Raw genomic sequence first — 20,632 nt, forward strand, 5'->3', positions numbered from 1 at the left:
CCTTCTCATGTTTTAACATTCCGTAATCAGTCACGATCTGAAATTAATAAAGGTTGAAAATCACCAATCGTTTGAGACTTTCCGGGCACCTTATAATATGCTAACTGGACATGTAGACATGAAGGAAGAGAGGAATTATTGGTTTTTGTTTTGAATTTCGCGCAAAGCTACACGAAGGCTATCTGCGCTAGCCGTCCCTAATTAAGCAGTGTAAGACTAGTTCAGGTAAGGCAGCTAGTCATCACCACCCATCACCAACTCTTGGGCTACTCTTTTACCAACGAATAGTGGGATTGACAGTCGTATTATAACGCCCCTACGGCTGAAAGGGCGAGCATGTTTGGTGCGACCGGAATTCGAACCCGCGACCCTCAGATTACGAGAAAAACGCCTTAACCCACCTGACCATGCCGGGCCACGTATTGTGATAAGAAAAAAGATTACGCTAGTAAGGTGATAAAGACAAAATAAAATAATATGCGCAACTCTATAATGGATGTCTTCTTCCAGTTACGTAAGTTGTAATATTCAAGGGTGGTTACAATGTCTCTCGACAGATGCCAGTAGTTCTAATGTTGATCGTAACAATCACTGATACTATAACAAAATGGAAAACATTACATGTGCAATTTTTCAAATGAAAACAGTGAGATATTAATGAATATATTAAGAGTCAGATTTTTAGTAAAACTGCCTTTTAATGAGTCTTTAGAAAGTGCATACATTTCGTCTTTACCGTCTGAATATAAATGAACGTGCCTTCTCTATATTAAACACACAGGAACGTATACAAATACGACGCTTTTGCTTTTTTTCTTCCGAAAATTCCGGTCCGGCATGGCCAGGTGGGTTAAGGCGTTCGACTCGTAATATGAGGGTTTCGGGTTCGAATCCCGGTCGCACCAAACATGCTCGCCCTTTCAGCCGAGGGGCGTTATAATATTATTGTCAATCCAACTATTGGTTGGTAAAAGAGTAGCCCAAGAGTTGGCGGTGGATGGTGATGACTAGCTGCCTTCTCTCTAGTCTTTCACTGCTAAATTAGGGACGGCTAGCGCAGATAGCCCTCGAGTAGCTTTGCGCGAAATTCAAAAAACAAACTCTTCCGAAAATACGAATTGAAACAAAAACACGTTTATATTAACCTCATCAACTGGTTACTGTATTTCAAAATATTCTATTTCATGTTGGGGGTGGTGTTCGAGCGTCACGTGGTACTTTAATTAGTGTTTGTCATTTTTAAGACGTTTTATATATTTATGTGTATATTATAAAAACGTCATGTACAATTATAGGTTAGCAACGATCATCATGAAGAAAAACAGTTATATGTAACTTTACCGCTTTCAGAAGAAGCGAAATGTTTTAGATAAAACATTCAAACTTAAAGACGTAACTCAACTATATTCGACTTATTAAAGTGCTTTAGAGGTAACCTTAAGAATTCATACACAATTTTAACTGTCTTACATCTAGTAAACTATTCTAAATGTAATGTTAACTGTTTCCGACTACGTTGATTATTTTAAATGTAATAAACTGTTTTAGAGTTTTATTCAACTCTTTTAGACGCAAGGTTGACTGTATGGTTCAGGACGGTACCATGTGTTATTTATACTTTTAGTTGATATATATATCTTTCAATGTTTCTCTTTTTCTTTTTTTTTAATTCAAAGAGTCGCACAAGTGAATAGCTCAACTTTCCCTTGCCGTGAACAAGCTGAGTTTCAGGTATTTACAAGTCAAGTGGATGACAAGATCACTCTGTATCACTTGAGATGTGCTTTTTTTTTTCGAGTTTCAGTTCATGTCATTTGGCCTCTGTAACGTTCCAGCCACTTTATAGAGATGGTGGAGCTTGTGCTTAAAACCTGCAGTGAGATTGATTTATGGTACAATACTTAGAAAAGTGTTAGGATACTGTTTTTATCAAGGTTTATCTGTGGAGTGTCTAATAAATTGATTTCTCCTAGCATATACTGGTACCATATGTTAGCTTCTTTATATATATTTTTGTTAAAACACTGTATGTGGTACCATGACAGTTATTTCAGATCCTACATTTGATCAGTGTGTTCATTCAAGCAGAACCCTTATGATATATCCTTGGAACAAGTATATGAACATTCTAAAGAATGATTACCACAGTGTTGAAATTATAGGAAAGAATGACAAAATATTCTCTTGCCCTAACACTTTTGCTCAGTACTGTAGAACAGGGAAGTAAATTTGAATTTTTATAACCTCCATTTAATTTAGAGGATGAACTTACAGCTCTCGGGTGTATCTCGCTTTTTATCGATGAGTGAACGAACTTATTCATCTTTTACTTTGAATATATTTAATGTAAAATGTGTTAGTTGTAGAAAATGCAAGTTCAAAGTTGGATTTCACAGTCTTAGCAAATATAAATTTTACTATTTTAATCTAGCTGGGACTTGTTTTTATTTAATATTTTGCTTGTTTTCGTTTAAATAACAAGGGACAAAACACACAAGCTGACAAAATAGTTATTTGTTATTAAAGTATTCACTAGCTCTTGTTAATTCCACACACTAATCACTTGCTTAGTCTATTGTTTATTGTATTGTTCACGGTATATTATTTTGATGTGTAAACTGTAATTTCGCTGACTATTATATGTAGTCGAAGTTGATTTGAAGGAGTGTCAGTGCTAAAGGTAGCAACAGGATGAATATTAATTCTGGTTTGGTTTGTTTTGAATTTCGCGCATAGCTGCACTTAAGCTATCTGCGCTTAATTCTGGTGATGAAATGTATAGCACTGTTGAGCTTCACCACTCACAGATGGCAGCACATTTAACAATCAACTATTTCCAATGGGAAGAGAATAGTAGTCGTGCAGGTTACCGCGGTAACTGTTCTCAAGCGTGAAGTGATCTGTCTAAAAGTCTCCTAGTGTATATGAAAATGTGTGGAAATTATAAACATGTACAAAGCCGTATACGTGAGGTTATATATAAGTTTTGGAGGTTTTGTTTACATGAATGACACTTATAAGTTCGTGTAAAGTGTATAGGTTTGAATAAAGATATGACAGTTTATCAGAATGATAAGACCACTAATAATGAAGTTAACTTAGATTACTCGACTATAAATTACTTTAAAATGAAACAGTGTGCTTGTTGTTTGCAGTTTCATTAATGTAAATCCCAGAATGTTTCAGTTCTGACATCGAACATTCAGCAAATGGTAAACTGTGTACAGTGATGAAAGTTATGTCAAGATTCGTTCCATATTTCACGTGTTTGTCAATAATGTTTCAGTTAAAGTGAGTAAGGTGCAATCATCTGTGGAGAGTAAATCATAAACTGTGTCATGTCCTCTAGAAATGTAAGACTGAAACATCCAATGTTTTATTTGATTGCGTTAGAATATTTTAAATCGTGGAGACTGAAATATTTCCAAAATACACAGCTTCCTGCGTATATTCTTAACAATTCCCAGTATAAAGCATGTTATGATGTGCAAGATGCAGACTGCGCGTGCAACGTTGGCGGTGAGACGAAAGAGCTTCGTAGCAAGGTGTAGTTAGTCTTCGGACTGAACTTGTATCTAAGGTAAAATCATAATGAAAGAATGTACTGGTGAGCCTTCTCTGTTTGAAATATCATACGTTTTGGAGTTTCCAATGATTCCATGGACTAGCATAAGATTTATGTTTATAGAATGCATTGATTAAAAGGCATTTCTGGGTGATATCCCGGATACAAAGGTTCTGGAAGAAGCTAGTGATGGAATAGCTAATTTGGCCATTAAACATGTATATAATTAAAAGGATATTGTGTGCGCGTGAGAAGGGAATTTTTTTCAGCTTTATTAACTTATATAAAAATGAAGTTAGGAATAGGGAAATACGTACAGCGCTACCAAGGGAGAATCTAGATAATACTGTGTATTACAAATGGAAACCTGTTTTTGGAATGGGTATCTTAGATTCCTCAGAACCCCTTTCAGACAGCAGTGTTGGCATATTAATGGTTTGTGTGTGAATTTCTTCAGTAGATTATAGATACTTGGAGTACTGGTCCTGCCACTCTGTTAAGTTTAATACTCTCCCTTCATAACCCGGTATTGAAAGCGTCCTTAGATCTGGTATCATTTACTAAATAAGTCAGTCGGTTTGTCACTTTTGATCAGACCATTCAGCCCAAAATGTTTTTTGTTTGTGTTTTGTTTTTAAATTTTGCACAAAGCTACACGAGGGCTATCTGCGATAGCCGTCCTTTATTTTGCAGTGTAAGAATAGAGGGAAAGCAGCTAGTCGTCACCATCTACCGCCAACTCTTGGGCTACTCTTTTACCAACGAATAGTGGGATTGACAGTCACATTATAACGCGAGCATGTTTGGTGCGACAGCGATTCGAACTCGCGACCCTCAGATTACGAGTCCAGTGTTTTAACCACCTGGCCATGCCAGACCATGTCGTTTGTGCTAAAGGTGTTTGGTGGGTAAAACGGTTACGGAATAGGTTTAACCTCGTAGTCATTGAGACGCCCCACACAATCATCATATTAGTTCAGATCTCTAAGTATCTACTGTCATACGTGAGTAATCTCTAGAAGTGTACTTGACTGTTTTATTCACTTTAAATACACAGCATGACCTTTACATTTTGTAAAGTTTCTGCACTTATATACGAAATACCATAATCAACTTTTCTCCTAAAGGAAGATAGGTGTTGAACCACAATGAGTTTTTGAGATAAACAGATATCTTTCTGTGAGCGAATCGCCTAATGAATGGAACTTCCCTGCCCTTCTGCTGGAATGCGTGTAGCACTAGGTTACATGTGAAAAGAGCAAGTCGCGAGTAACTTGGCTTTGTTTGTGTTATTGTGTTATGTATTTAAAGCTAGATTCTTTCCAGTTAAACAAGTTCCTTAGATTTGTACACAATTTTCAGAGTTTTAAGAGTCTAGAAGAATGTTAACTTTAAACAGATTAAACTTGTCTTGCTTTTTATTTTATACTTAAGATTGACTTTAGGTTGACTTTGTGTTTTTTTCATTATAAAATTTTCTTCGTTAACTTAGAGGTGAGGAAGTCACACTGAAATGGTAAGAAAGGTCTATTAAAGTTTTTATCAGTACTTCTCTTACCTTCCAAACACCTTTACAATGAACATTTGCCTTCGCTTTGTAACTGTATCTTATGTTTACAGTTTGATTGTGTTTTACAGCTTCTAAGGACCAGAAACATTCCATACATTATTCATCTTCGTCACGATACAATCGGAACTGTTGTGTGTAACGATAAATCCTAGTTACACAGTGTGCGTATTAACTACGACAACACAAATTCTAGATGTTGCATGATATTTTTACATTTCGTATGCCCTCAGCATGGATTAACTATCTTTTGTTGTTCATACAACATACTTAGTACGTAATACATTAATATATATATGCTCTTAAAGTTTGCTCAGTGCCATCCAGGTGGTTAAGGCACTCGACTCATAATCCGAGGGTCACGAGTTCGATTCCCCGTCACACCAAACGTTCTCGCCCTTCCAGGCGTGGGGCGATATAATGTGACGGTCAATCCCACTATTTGTTGGTAAAAGAGTAGCCCTAGAGTTGGCGGTGGGTGGTGATGATTAGCTGCCTTCCTTCTAGTCTTACGCTGCTAAATTAGAGACGGCTAGTACAGATAGCCCTCGTGTAGCTTTGCGCCAATGTGTACCATCTGGCTCGTAAGATATAAAGAGACGTTGTTAGGGTTGGATTAACATGACGGAAATGTAAAAGAAGAGTACTTTTCTACGTTTGTATTAGTTTTGTTATAATATTTATTAGCTTACTAACTTCTGACCTCAATACCAAGCCTCAGCTTTCAGTAGCACGTAGAAACTGTATAATGTTTTTTTATTTACTTCATGCGCAAAGTTACGCAACTGGTTATCTGTGATGTGGCTGGGACGGCGATAAGTCTCAGGGGTTAGTCCCACTAAAATCAAGGGCTCGATTCATCTCTGTGGACACAGCAGATATCCCGATGTGGCTTTGCTGCAGAAATCACCCACACACACATAGTGATAGCATCAATACAGAAACGTCCACTATATTGAGTACAACAATGGTACATGGTAATTATACAGAAACGTCCATTATATTGAGTACAACAATGGTACATGGTAATTACTAAAAATTAAACGTTAAATCACAAAAACACAATAGAGATGAATAAATTACTATAATAAATAAGATCAAATTTCATGCAACCTTTGAGGAAGGATAATATATATATATGTGTGTGTGTGTTCCTATAATAGTGTACAATAAAGTGTTACACGAAACCAAACTTTAGTTTTAACTTCAATTATATCATGCATACCACAGTTTGCTGAGGCACTGAAAAGTTTCTTCGTCGTGTTATACATGCAAACATTGACAATGAAAACTTAGTTTGAAAGAAAAGAAAAAGTTAAAGTATTATCAAGGTAAAATAAAATATTTCTTTGTAGTGAAACTGAGCTGTTGATGACGAAGCAGGATAATTTTTTAAAGATTTTTCTTTATTTGTTTCCCTTTGAAATTTTTATGCAGTGTTTCAAAAACATGGGAAGGTTGTATTTATAACTAAGTTCTAAAAAACATGGGAAGGTTGTATTTATAACTAAGTTCTAAAAAACATGGGAAGGTTGTATTTATAACTAAGTTCTAAAAAACATGGGAAGGTTGTATTTATAACTAAGTTCTAAAAAACATGGGAAGGTTGTATTTATAACTAAGTTCTAAAAAACATGGTTGTATTTATAACTAAGTTCTAAAAACATGGTTGTATTTATAACTAAGTTCTAAAAAACATGGGAAGGTTGTATTTATAACTAAGTTCTAAAAACATGGGAAGGTTGTATTTATAACTAAGTTCTAAAAAACATGGGAAGGTTGTATTTATAACTAAGTTCTTAAAAACATAGGAAGGTTGTATTTATAACTAAGTTCTAAAAACAATGCGGTTCTAATTGTAATATTTATTGTTTTTATATTATTGGTTGTTTAATTCCTGTTTCACCCTGTATTTAAGTTTTTAAAAATACTCCAAGTGCCTACAAGAAACTTAACTTGAAGGCGTGAAGTTAACATTGTTTACATTAGAATTATGATTTTATAAAATTGATACTAGTTATTAATAACACTTATGAAAGTGGATACACTGTTTGAAATTATGTCACCCCAGTTAAATAATTGATTGACATAATTATTTGTTTTTATGGGTTACCATATAATAGAAAATAGAAGGAAGAAGAACAAGGAATTCAAACTTTTTACCATGATATTTACAAACATTACCAGAACTTGTGACTCAGTCATTATATAGATATTGTTATAAAAGGAAACATTGTATGTGAAGTTCTGTTGACTTATAGAGAAGATATTTAAATTACTATTTAGATAAAAAAAAAAAAAAAAACAGCCATCCCTATAATGGCAGAGGGCACGGCATAGCCAGGTGGATAAGGCACTCGTCTCGCAATTTGAAGGTCGCGGGTTCGAATCTCCGTAACACCAAAGATGCTCACCCTTTCAGCTGTGCGGGTGTTATGATGTGACGGTCAATCCCATTATTCGTTGGTAAAAAGCTAGCCCAAGAGTTGACGGTGGGTGGTGATGGCTAGCTGCCTTCCCTCTGGTCTCACAGTGCTAAATTAGAGACGGCGAGCGCAGATAGCTCTCGTGTAGCTTCGCGCAAAATTAAAACACAAACAAACAAAGGCAGTGTTACCGCTTGCGTGATATATAAACTCGGAAATCATTTGCATTGAGTTCCCAGAGTTTGAAAACGGTGCGTTAACCAGTTTAGAGTTGATTCTAATGTAAGTAACACACATTATTACCATTTTTAATGCACCTTTGTTTTTGTTTAGTTTAAGTGAACATAATTATTATATGTGTCTGCCTCTAAACAAGATGATATGGAAATCAACCGGCTAATAATATTTTAAGATCAAATAAAAGTATTGTTACTGTTTTTGGTTCATGAATCATGATATCAAACAATATACTTATCAAATTTTATAATTAATTTAATAATCACTTCCACCTTACTTAATGGTTTGTTTGTTTTGGAATTTCGCACAACGCTACTCGAGGGCTATCTGTGCTAGCCGTCCCTAATTTAGCAGTGTAAGACTAGAGGGAAGGCAGCTAGTCATCACCACCCACCGCCACCTCTTGGGCTACTCTTTTACCAACGAATAGTGGGATTGACCGTCACATTATAACGCCCCACGGCTGGGAGGGCAAGCATGTTTGGCGCGACTCGGGCGCGAACCCGCGACCCTCGGATTGCGAAGCGCACGCTTTAACGCGCTAGGCCAAACTTTTTCGAAAAAGATATATGTAAATATAGGATTACCAATTTAAAATGTATGTATACAACAAATGTAGTTTAATTATAAATATATACATGTGTATCTGTAAATCAAAATGTATATTTAACCATCACGTAACGCTTGTTTTGTATAATAAAAATAATATATATAAGAATAACGGGAAAGGGCTTCAATGTTTACATTCTCTTTGAGCCTTCAGATGTCGCTCCCAAAGCGACAACGGTAAGTCTTCGGGTTTTCAATACTTCGATTCTCCTCAGTGGATACACACTCTCTCACACTCGAAGTGTCTTAATCTGCCATTGGGTAACTTGAGTGATAAAATGTCAATGCACTTATACAGTTTACGAAAGTGTGTGACGATAGAAACTACAAACGTGTTTGTAACCCAAGTTTTACAGGATAAAGCGGGAAAAAAAATATAGCTAATGTCTATAAGGGTCAACGAAATAGGTTTTACAAAAAAATTAGAAATTATAATTTTAAGACTCTGTTTCGACTGATAATTTCTTCGTCTTAGCGCAAACGCATTAAAGAACAAATTAAACATACGCTCCAGCTATCGTTATTTGTATCTTGAAATTAACCGTAACACTCGATGCGCTTCGTAACTGATAGATGGTGCTGCTGCTTGGTGCAGTTTTAATTCAGGAAACTGAAAAGTTTAGTGCCTTACATTAAAAACAAGAGGGAATCCTCAATAACCGCGGTACTTGAAATTATTCTAGGCAAAATTAGAGTAAATTAAATCATGAGACCTTTTTCTTTCCTTTTTATTAGCTATATTTCTGTGCGACAGCAATACCAAGCGTGGGGCACGCATATACTCGATCAGTTTTATTATTCAAATTGAAATTATTCTAAGGAGAATTAGGTTACAGTAATCTATGAGATCTTTGGCGTAGTAAAATACACCAATCGAAAGGGTTTGACCTCTTGATTCTAAAACTGTAATTAGATTTTAAATCGGTTCAGAGATAACGGAGCTTTCAGCTGAAGCTTTGGGCTTCAAAACCACAGAGTCATGCTATGAGCCGTAATGCCGCGGCAATAAATGAATGTATATAAAATCGACAGCATATTTAAACAAGCAGAAGCTTAACACTAATTGTCTAGTGCTCATAGGCATATGGTTCAGTAATTACTACACACACACATACACACTCGACGACTTGCACATTCGACAATATAAACAAAACAAATCTTAATTGTCTATTTTGGATAAATAAATACAGTTTACAGCAATCACGTGAAGTACGATTTTGGTACCGCTTTTAGTGTGATTTCAAGGACAATTCATTTTAGGTTACAAAAGCATTGGTAGATTAATAAGAGCCTTTGAATATCTCTTCATTCACTGACTTAAAAACAGACTTAATTACTCGAAACAAGTCTTCGTCGCAGTGCATGTCTGAACCTTTCCTAGTCTTCTGAATATACAACTAAACATTTTTCTATAGAAAATATGATGTATGGAAACAATAATATTTTTAATGTTTAGTTATTAAGCCCAAAGTTACACAAAAGGCGACCGGTGCCCTGCCCACCATGGGTATCGAAATCCGGTTTTCAGTGGTATAAGTCTATAGGCGCACCACTGTACCACTAGAGGGTGAACGAAGATAATATATGGAACAAATTAAATAACATTGCTACTATAAACTACATTTCTTTTGTTTGCAGCAAGAAGCAAGTGTGTTGTTTTCATTATCATATGAAATATTCAGATGTTTTGTTTTGTTTTCAAAAAGACAGACATGTCTTGTTCTTCTTTAGCTTTATAGCAACAAGTATTTCTCTTCTTTATTGAAGCATTTGGCTTCAGATTGTTATTGGTATAAATACGTAATTGGTGACGACATTCCAGGACTCTACTCATTCAGTAAAACTACTTGTTGTGAACTCTTTTTAGCTAGATCTGGCATGGCCAGGTTGTTAAGGCGCTCGACTCGCAATCTGAGGGTCGCGGATTCGAATCCCCGTCACACCAAATATTCTCACCCTTTCAGTTATGAGAGCATTATAATGTAACGGTCAATCCCACTGTTCATTGGTAAAAGAGTAGCCCAAAAATTGGCGATGGGTGGTGAGGACTAGCTGCCTTCCCTCGTGTCTTAGGAAGGAGCTAAGAATTAGTCCTGCGTTCATCAAACATGATATCAACTGTCCAAGATTTGTCACCGTACATCAATGCAGAACTACCGACTTTATGAAATAAAGAGCGAGGAAAGCAGTTTCTCCAAGCTTTAGAATCAGACCCTGGCAGAACGAAATGCAAGTCCCCAGCTGGTATACAGATTTACATCGCCAAAATCAGCGGCTGGATTCCCCTCCGTGGACTCAGCAGAGATCTCAATTTAGCTTTTTTACAAGAAAACACATATACACACACACAAGTACAAAATGCAGATTTCAAGAGGCTGTAGTATTATTCACTTATATGTACTTGGAAGCACATGTTTAAAATATCTAAAAAATAAAACCGGTTCATCATAATGCTCTCTGTATTGATTGTTGTAAACAAATAAATAATACACACAGGCACACTGAATAATAACTGAAAATATTGACCTATTAAAGTGGCAAACCCCTGAATGCAAGTGTAGCCTTTGTTTCTTTTGATTATCTGACCATAAAAAAGAAAAGTTATACTCCTATAAATGACATGCTTATGCAACGAATGGGAAATTTTCTTATATAACGCATGACCATTGACGGCACCTCGATGGGACAGCGATCAGTCTGTGGCCTGGCCATACATTGCAACAATCCAGCGTTCGATCTCCCCAACCCCCGCGTTAGACACAACAAATATCCCAATGTGTCTTTGTTCTAAAATAAAACAAACAAATTTAATTTCACATCACATTAATATTTAAACTTTGCTTATTTTCGCAAAATATTTTTCTTTTATTTAAGTTAAATAAAATTATTTTTTGTGTTGTAACTTAAAACATAATCTATGATCTTTTACAGTTACATTTTTTTCCCAATTGTACGTTTTGATGTTTATCTGCTACAGCACCATCTTGGTTCTTTTATGGAATAATCAACTTTTCTTTATATTTTTAAAAATAGGCCCGGTATGGTCGTGTGGATTAAGGCGTTCGACTTAATTTGAAGGTCGCGGGTTCGAATCCCGGTCGCACCAAACATGCTCGCCCTTTCAGCCGTGGGGGCGTTATAAGTAACGGTCAATCCTACTATTAGTTGGTGAAAGAGTAGCGTTGGCGGTGGATGGTGATGACTAGCTGTCTTCCCTCTAGTCTTACACTACTAAATTAGGGACGGCTAGCGCAAATACCCCTCGAGTAGCTTTGCGCGAATATTCAAAAAACGAAACAAACAGTTTTAAAAATTGAAAAAAACAAAAACACATAATATTTTGTTTATATTTCCATATTTTAGTTAAAATACGAAATTAAGCATCAGATTTAAAATCATATATTGTTTGAGTTTTTAAACATGTACATTAAAGGAGGTATTGAGTCGAAATGGAATTATAATAACTTACCGCCAGCATAAATTAACCACAAAACCTCGTCCTTACGTATTTACAAATTGAGTGCGCGTAGTTTCCTGTTTAGACTAACCGCAGCTATTTACAACGCTAAATATCAGATATCGGTAACAGTGGTGGGCACAGCACAGTTAGCCCATTGTGTAGCTTTGCGCTTAACAACAACAAAATAAAGAAACAAACTGTTTGGCGGAAATTAAAAATAAAACAAAGTAATATTATACCTACCAATATTTAACATATGTTTACTAAAAGTATTTTGAACATCAAGATCAAACAACGTTCTTGTGCATGCTATTCAATTCCAAAGATAGACCCCTTTTTTCAACAAGTTTTATATAATAGTCTTAATTCGACATATCGTAAATACTAATTATATATCCTCCAATGATACAGCGTCATTTCTTCGGGCTTGTCCCCCGCTAGTACAATGACCGAAGGTCGAAACGTTGTTCGCTCCTCTGCATACAAATTTTTTTCTCAACTCATACCAGCCGTTTTTACATATATATAATATATAAAACTGTTTTTGAAATGGGAGGTAAAACAGAATCGCTCCAATTCCTCGTTTTGTTTGATTTGGTCAATAGCATTTACTAATTGTTCTATAAACCATGCTACTTACAATTTGTAACTCTAAAACAACAAATATTTCGCCTAACTGTACGTAATATACTGTTATTCTGAAACCAAAAAAAAGTGTGCTTCTGACCAAATATTAATTATGCTACCCGAGGTAACTAAGCATTGTAAATTAGTCATAAATCTTCTACTTAAAAGACAAAATGAAATTTGTTTTAATTTGATCATAACTGACTTCGAGCTTTTGCAAACGATTTTTTGCCTCGTTCTGATGTTGTATTTGAAATGAAATAATACTTTAGGTCTTGTATTCTTTATTACCTCTTCCAGTGAATTACCTCCCATTAAAACTGTATCTTGTTATGCTTCTGCTTGCAGACACATTTTTTTCCGTAGTGACGACCTATTGTCATATCAAACAGCTAGTTTTTGATAAAGTAAATTACTCAAGTAATAACTTTACTGACCTCAGGAAACAAAAAAGAACGTTTCGATATAAACTCCCCGTTACTCAACGATAATTTTGAAGGTTTATAACATTAAAAACCTAGTTTTGATACCCATGGTGGGTAAAAAATGGTTAGCCCATTGTGTAGCTACCCACAATATCTAACAATAAAAGTTTCAGTAATTGTTTAATTTGGGGAATCTTTTATAGACGGGAAAAATTTGATGATTTATTGTTGTTATCGAATGCGCGGTCTTTATTGCTGAGTTCTAGTTAACAAGAAGCCCTCGGCAAAGAGACCGAAGTGTCGTCAAAAGAAAAGAAAACATCATGTGGTTTTCATTTGTGAGAAGATTCCAAGGAAGGACTTCTTGCCATCGTGATCCACTTACATGAAGCCCACTGTAAAGTGCAACAAGTCATTCGTTTTCTTTTATATACTGTAATCATATTTTGTTTACCTTCTGCTAATTAAGTATTAAACTAGGTGAATGATTTTTAAAGAATTTTCTTTTTGGTTTTGGTTTCGTATATTCGCGGAAAGTCACCAAAAGGGATGTCTGAATGAGCTGGCCACCACTATGGTCGTTACCAATTCGGTTACGCTTGGTCAAGTTTGTTAATAAGTAGAATGTTTTTGCAGTCTGTGACAAAACCAGGGTATTTTTAAAAATATCTGGAAAGACATATTCCTAATAACAAATTGCAGAACGATTAAGAAAGACGAAATATTACACACACGATCACACAAACGGCGCAATACTTCCATGCTTTAAAAGCAAAGTGTCTTGTCCCATGCGCGTGTGTAAAGATACACATTTATCGTCATGACTCAGCAGAATTTAGATCCAGGTATTTTAGTCCAGTTAAAGATGAAGTTTCAATGTTGCCTGTTCCTCTAATTCTACAGACCTTATTTAGAGGTCATTCTTCCATGACATACTTTATTGATAGACTGAAAAACCTGCTTGGGAGATGTTGTTCATCTGCTACCCCCATTAGACATAATAGCCTATGTTGACCATGTATTTTTTCATGAAATAGCTGTTATGATACCATTCAATATTTTTTTATCCAGCTAGTAGAACAGTATGCACATAAAATGGTGTTCAGTGGCCTTCTACTAAGGGGAAAAAACTCTCTATTATTTAATGAAAACATTCGTTGAAATATAGGTTAAGCTTATTCGTTCTGTGACTTTGTTTTTGAATTTCGCACAAAGCTACTCGAGGGCTATCTGTGCTAGCCGTCCCTAATTTAGCAGTGTAAGACTAGAGGGAAGACAGCTAGTCATCACCACCCACCGCCAACTCTTGGGCTACTCTTTTACCAACGAATAGTGGGATTGACCGTCACATTATAACGCCCCCACGGCTGGGAGGGCGAGCATGTTTAGCGCGACGCGGGCGCGAACCCGCGAATTACGAGTCGCACGTCTTACGCGCTTGGCCATGCCGGGCCCCGTTCTGTGACAATCTCTTGCGTGTACAGTTGCTTCCCTTATATTATTGACGAGAATCAGTTAATGGATAAACACGATTATTGGGATACATTTATGTAAAAAGAACAAACAACAACAGAATATTAACAGTACTGGAAGTCTGAGAACTAATATGAAACAATTTTGGGTAACGGCACCTTTTACTAACGACACAGTAAACCGTTAGTGCAATACACGCTTGATCATTCATTGGAAGTTAACCTCAAATCAGTTTCTTTAAAGTAAGCGCTATTTCTCTGTGGTACAAACACACTAGAAAACAAATTAGTAAGTCGAATCTTGTGAAGGTCACTCATCGATTCATTTATTAAAGTAAAAAATAATCCATTTTCAGTACAATGAAAAAGTCTTTCTTAGTTGTGTCAGGTAATTAGTTTTGTAACACACAACTATCATTAATAAGACTTCACAAGCTAATAAGCACTTAGTGTTCCATTGCGCTAAAAAAACGTTGTTTTTGTTTCTTACTTTTAGTATATAGTTGAACAATGTACCTGAAAAGAAATTACAACGTATTCGTTCTTTGAATTCCAATTTTGAAACGTTGTTACTGAAAATTTAATTATTCCAGATTTTGTTGAAGAAAGTTTCAAAAATTTAAAATATTCACGGAATCTACCATTTTTTTAAATGGAAACAAACTAAAGCACTTTGTTAAGAAAAGACTAATAAATGTTTTAATCATACTGAAAACACTTTCGCTGAGTGAAACTTTCGTTGAGTTAACTGTATTAGAACGTCTTTGTAATTATACTGAAAACACTTTCATTAAGTGAACTGTGCTAGAACGTCTTTGTAATTATACTGAAAACACTTTCGTTGAGTGAACTGTGTTAGAACGTCTTATTAGTAATACTGAAAGCTGGTTATATTCAAACTATTGAAAATTATTGAGTGAGTTAGCTGTATTAAGAAGTCAGGCCAGTCATACAAAACCACTAAAAATTTTTTTTGAATACGCTGTGTTAGAACGTCTTATCACTTATACCAGACACTTACCTTATATGAGTTGACTGTGCGGTAATAAGAATTTATCCCACTTTTACAAAAAAATACATAAAAGCTGAAACCTATCGAGGTCTGAGCCATACTGTTTGGATAATCATAAATATAATTTAAGTACGTATTTAATAGATAAAAGCTTACGTTTCCGGTTCGGTTTGTTCTCTGTTTCTGTTGTTTTTGGTGATTATGCTTTATATTTACATTGCTTTTTTATATTAATAGATACTGATTTTTATTTAGTATAAAAACGTAGAGGTGATCAGAGTTGGTGAAAGACACGTTGAAACTATTTAAAATAATCAAACCCATTTAACAGCAGAAGAAAAATAGAACCCGTGGATTTAAATATTATACAGCAAATAATGAAAAATACTAAACTATTTGGTTGAGGAATAATTCGTGAACGTTTTTTCTAGTTAAAAAAATATATTCATAAATGAAACGCTTTCGCAAAATATTTCATGTCATTTGGTAGATAATTTTTTGCTCTAATAGATGGTGTGTTTGATTTTCATATGTCTTTAATTTTTGCTTTCATTTTCAGCTCATTAAATGGAATGTCAAGTGGAAAAATCGAGCATTTTCGACACCATCTGCTTTTCGCATTTAATTTCTTGCAATTTCGTTTCAAACAATGCATACTGTATACCTAGATATTACATGAAATAAAGTATCATAATAAATGTTTTGGGTGTAATGTGTTCATGCATTGAAGTATTGTATAGTCTTGCATGTAATGCTTGAATGAAATTATTTAAAAACGCTCACGAATTATTCCTCAACCTAATACATATTTTTAACTGTATCTAATCACACTATTTTAAGCTTCCCCATGTCTGAGTCTTATAACACTATAATCAGTTTTATGATACCCGCTGCAAAAATAGTAAAAGTGTGGTTTCGTGTCTAACAGGAAATAAATACAAATAAAATTCTATTTTAGTTTAAGTACAGGTTGATTGAAGGTACGTTAAAACGCATATAATGTTTTTGTTTGAAAAAAAGCGTTGAATATTTCAAATGAAATTATCTCTTATAAAAACATAAGGTGTATTAATGCAAATTAACCTGAACAGTATAATCAGCCATTGATTGGTATCTTCTATGGTCGTGCACCTTTCTTTATGTCAAATAACTACTTTCAAATACGATAAACACGAAGTTATCAGAATGAACAGATATAAATACAAAGGAATTATGATATCAGAATGATCTTGTCGTAAAATTCTACGCACGTACATAATGCGAGAAACTTTAGCTTTGCACAATAGAAGCTTGGAAAACTGGTAGAACAAACTGTATCAAAATATATACTGTTTGTTCAGCGGATTTTGATAAAAATCGTGTTGTATTGGTTTGCAAACCCTGTACATAGTTTTAATTAAAGATCTCTTAGTACAAATCTATTTATAACATAACAGTTAAAAACAAAAGACACAATTGTTGAGTGGCCCGGCATGGCCAAGCGTGTTAAGGCGTGCGACTCGTAATCTGAGGGTCGCGGGTTCGCATCCTGGTCGCGCCAAACATGCTCGCCCTTTCAACCGTGGGGGCGTTATAATGTTACAGTCAATCCCACTATTCATTGGTAAAAGAGTAGCCCAAGAGTTGGGATGGGTGTTGATGATCAGTTGCCTTCCCTCTAGTCTTACACTGCTAAATTAGGGACGGCTAGCACAGATAGCCCTCAAGTAGCTTTGTGCGAAATTCCAAAACAAACAATCACAATTGTTGAAATCAAGGATATTTACCATTTCCTTTAATTAAGACAACCTAATGAGTAAATGATACAATGGAGCCAGAAAAATGTTTTCACAAAAAACATCATTATTTCGTGTTGTTGTGTTCAAACATATGCGAACTCTATATTTTTTAATTGAAATTTTTCTTTTCTCTAAGGTCAAATAAAAAAAAAAAGTCAAAGTTCAAAATTATCTCAAGAGTTTGTTTACTGAAGAAACGTTAAGGATTTTTTTGTTTTTTGCGCCAAGCTACACGAGGGCTATCTGCGTTAGCCGTTTTTAACTTGCAACACTAGAGGGAAGATAGCTAGTCATCACCACGTACCGCCGACTCTTGGGCTACTCTTTTACCAACGAATAGTGGGATTGATCGTCACATTATAACAATCCCACAGCTGAAATGGCGAGCATGTTTGGTGTGACGGGGATTTGAGCCCGCGACCCCTGGATTACGAGTCGAGTGCCTTAACCGCCAAAGTAAAGAAAACCTAGTCTGCTACGTAAGCATTAGCGGGATCAAGTAATATGTCGACTTCTATCCTATTTTTGGTTCCTTTTTTTAATGTTCGGTAGCCAACCCTACATAGCTTTTTGCCTCTCGCTAGTGCAGCGGTAAGTCTACGGATTTACAACGCTAATTCAAGGGTTCGATTCCCTTCGGTGGGCTCAGCAGATAGCCCTATGTGGCTTTGCTATCAGAAAACAAATAATCAAACATAGCTTTCTTTATTAAGCAATATTTTTTTCATAATTATTGTTTGTTTACTTTTTTTTATAAGATTGTGTTATAGGTTATAGAGTGTATTCGAAAACTTTATTTATTTTGTATAGAATAGGTCGTCAAAGATTGTGAATACTGTTTTGCTCTACCAAATGATGATAAAATTATATTGACTGCTAGAACTATGTAAGTTTTAGTTCTGCTAAAGGAAGATAGTGATGAACGAAATAAGAAATATTGGTTTTGGTCGTTGGCTTGTTTTTCACTTTGGGACACTCTGGATAGTTGAAAAATGGCGATTGAACCGGAGATTGAGCGACTGTGCCAGATAGCTCTTCAAATGTAGCTTTTAATGGCCTATAGAAAGAAAAATTCAGACGACATTTGCATTGCCCTAATATGGTCGTCAGTACTGTCCTTACACAGAGAGTAATAGCTTACTCTCCTATACAGATAGAAACTCAACTGAGATGTTTTTGGTATCAAATTAGCATATTACTTTTGTAAACGTGTAATTATAGTTCCATTTTTGGTCAACCACTATGTTATGTTCTTGCGGGTTTTTTTTTTTTTACACTAATTTTTACAAGATCACAACCCCTGTGTGGTTTAGTAGTTTTCTTATCGGACTGCTGATCAAATGGTCTGGAGCTCGAAACACTTTGCTGCTGAAAATACTCTGCACTTTCAACTGTAGAGAATTATACAAGTTACAGTCAATCCCGTTAGTTAAATCGTAGAACCAAAAAAAAATCTAGTGGCGGCAGGTGCTGCTCGCTGACTGTCTTCCCAGAGGTTAGTTGTTCAAACTTTGTTACTGCTGTGTCTAAACACTAGAGGCCTATAATTTGGTTATTCATTGAAGACAAAAAATCCACCTACATATAGTATTTTATGTGCACTTGGTTATTTGTCCTTGTCAAATATTTGAATCAATGTACTCTCAGTTACTATTTTACTTATTAGTACTTATTAAGTACTAGTTTGTGTGTGTTTATGAGCCGTAATACTGTATCTATTATTGTTTAAGAATTGTATATCCCACTAATATTTAATAATGATAGATATGTTACATAACATAGTATTATTTTCAGATATCTTAAAACTGTATAACAACTACTTGCTACTGCATTTATTCATGTCAATTTTTTTTCCGAGTATAACCGATGAAATGTAAAATCTAACCTGTTTGTTATACATGTAACCATTGACATTATTGAAATGTAAGATAACATACTTCTTATTTTTATTTATTATAATTGTTCTAACAATAATAAGTGATTTATTCTTTCAGATACACGTTTACATTCTAACAGTAATAAGTAACTTGCTTTTTCAGATATGAATTTGCATTCTTACAATAATAAGAAATTTAATCTATCAGACACACATTTCCATTATGACAATATTAAGTAATTTAGTCTCTCATACATACACTTACATTCTTATGAAGTTTGTATGAAATATGAAAACGACATTATCATGTTACTGTTTATAAGAAAACTAGTAGAACTATATATACGTAATAACCTAATAAACTGCTCGATGATCAAAATCAAAATAAAACTTTTTTTCATAATACATTAGGATTTAAACTGTATATTAAACTTCTCCGTGAGACTATGTTTAAAAATAAAAATATATACATATCATGTTATATTGTAGATGTCTTCTACATTTTCCATGAAAATCGTTTTTTTTAATAATATTTTCTTATACTTCTTTTGGAATTCTCGTCTCCTATTTACTGGTAAAGCGAAAAGTTTAAAGACCCCTATTGCAAGATGAAGACATGCACAAACGATTTATAATTATCTGGGGTCATTAACCACCTTCGTCCTTCGTCGTTTCTCCTTTTGAATATTGTAGTCAAACAAGATAACATTTGCAGTTACTGTTTACCATACTTTGTTTTGGTGTTTCTGGACAGAGCTCTTTGAATATAGAATATGTGCTGTAAGCACCATGGTGTAATAACAGCACGTAAGGTTGCATTTTATTTTCGTTATGGAACCAATGACCAAAAAATTTGATTGAAAAAAAAATCTTTTAGTCTATGAAACACCGAAAAACTCTCTCATAAAATTAATTTAAAACCGAGAATAAACAAAATATTTTATATCACATATTTTTATGGGTTAACATAAGTACAATTGGTTAGTAGCGATCTTTGAGTGCAATATTGGCGTTGCAAAAGAATACAACGAAAGTAAAGCATTAATTTATTTCATCAGTTTTTAGTGACCATCTCAACTTATGTTAACATTTTTAAAAACACTGTAAGGTTTGTTTTTTGAATTTCGCGCAAAACTACTCGAGGGATATCTGTGCTGCCGTCCCTAATTTAACAGTGTAAGACTAGAGGGAAGACAGCTAGTTATCATCACCCACCACCAACTATTGAGCTACTCTTTTATCAACAAATAATGGGACTAAGTGCAACATTATAACGCTTCCATGGCTGAAATGGTAAGCATGTTTGGTGTAGGGAAGATTCGAATCCGCGACTCTCAGATTACGAATCGAGCGCCCTAATCATCTGGCCATGCCGAGCCCGAAAACTGTAAAGACAGATGGCGATACCTTGTAAGAATGTACAAAATGTTACGAAGGGCTTTAGATACGTTTTTAGCTTAGTTAATATAACGCATATAATAACTATTATCTGAGTTTTGAACAACATTACAAACTGAAAGGATAGAAACTTGCATACTCGATGTTATGTGTACTAACAAATTTTTTTGTTATAATTCC

This window comes from Tachypleus tridentatus, chromosome 4 (assembly GCF_004210375.1).
Source record: "Tachypleus tridentatus isolate NWPU-2018 chromosome 4, ASM421037v1, whole genome shotgun sequence".
NCBI classification, from domain to species: Eukaryota; Metazoa; Arthropoda; class Merostomata; order Xiphosura; family Limulidae; genus Tachypleus; species Tachypleus tridentatus.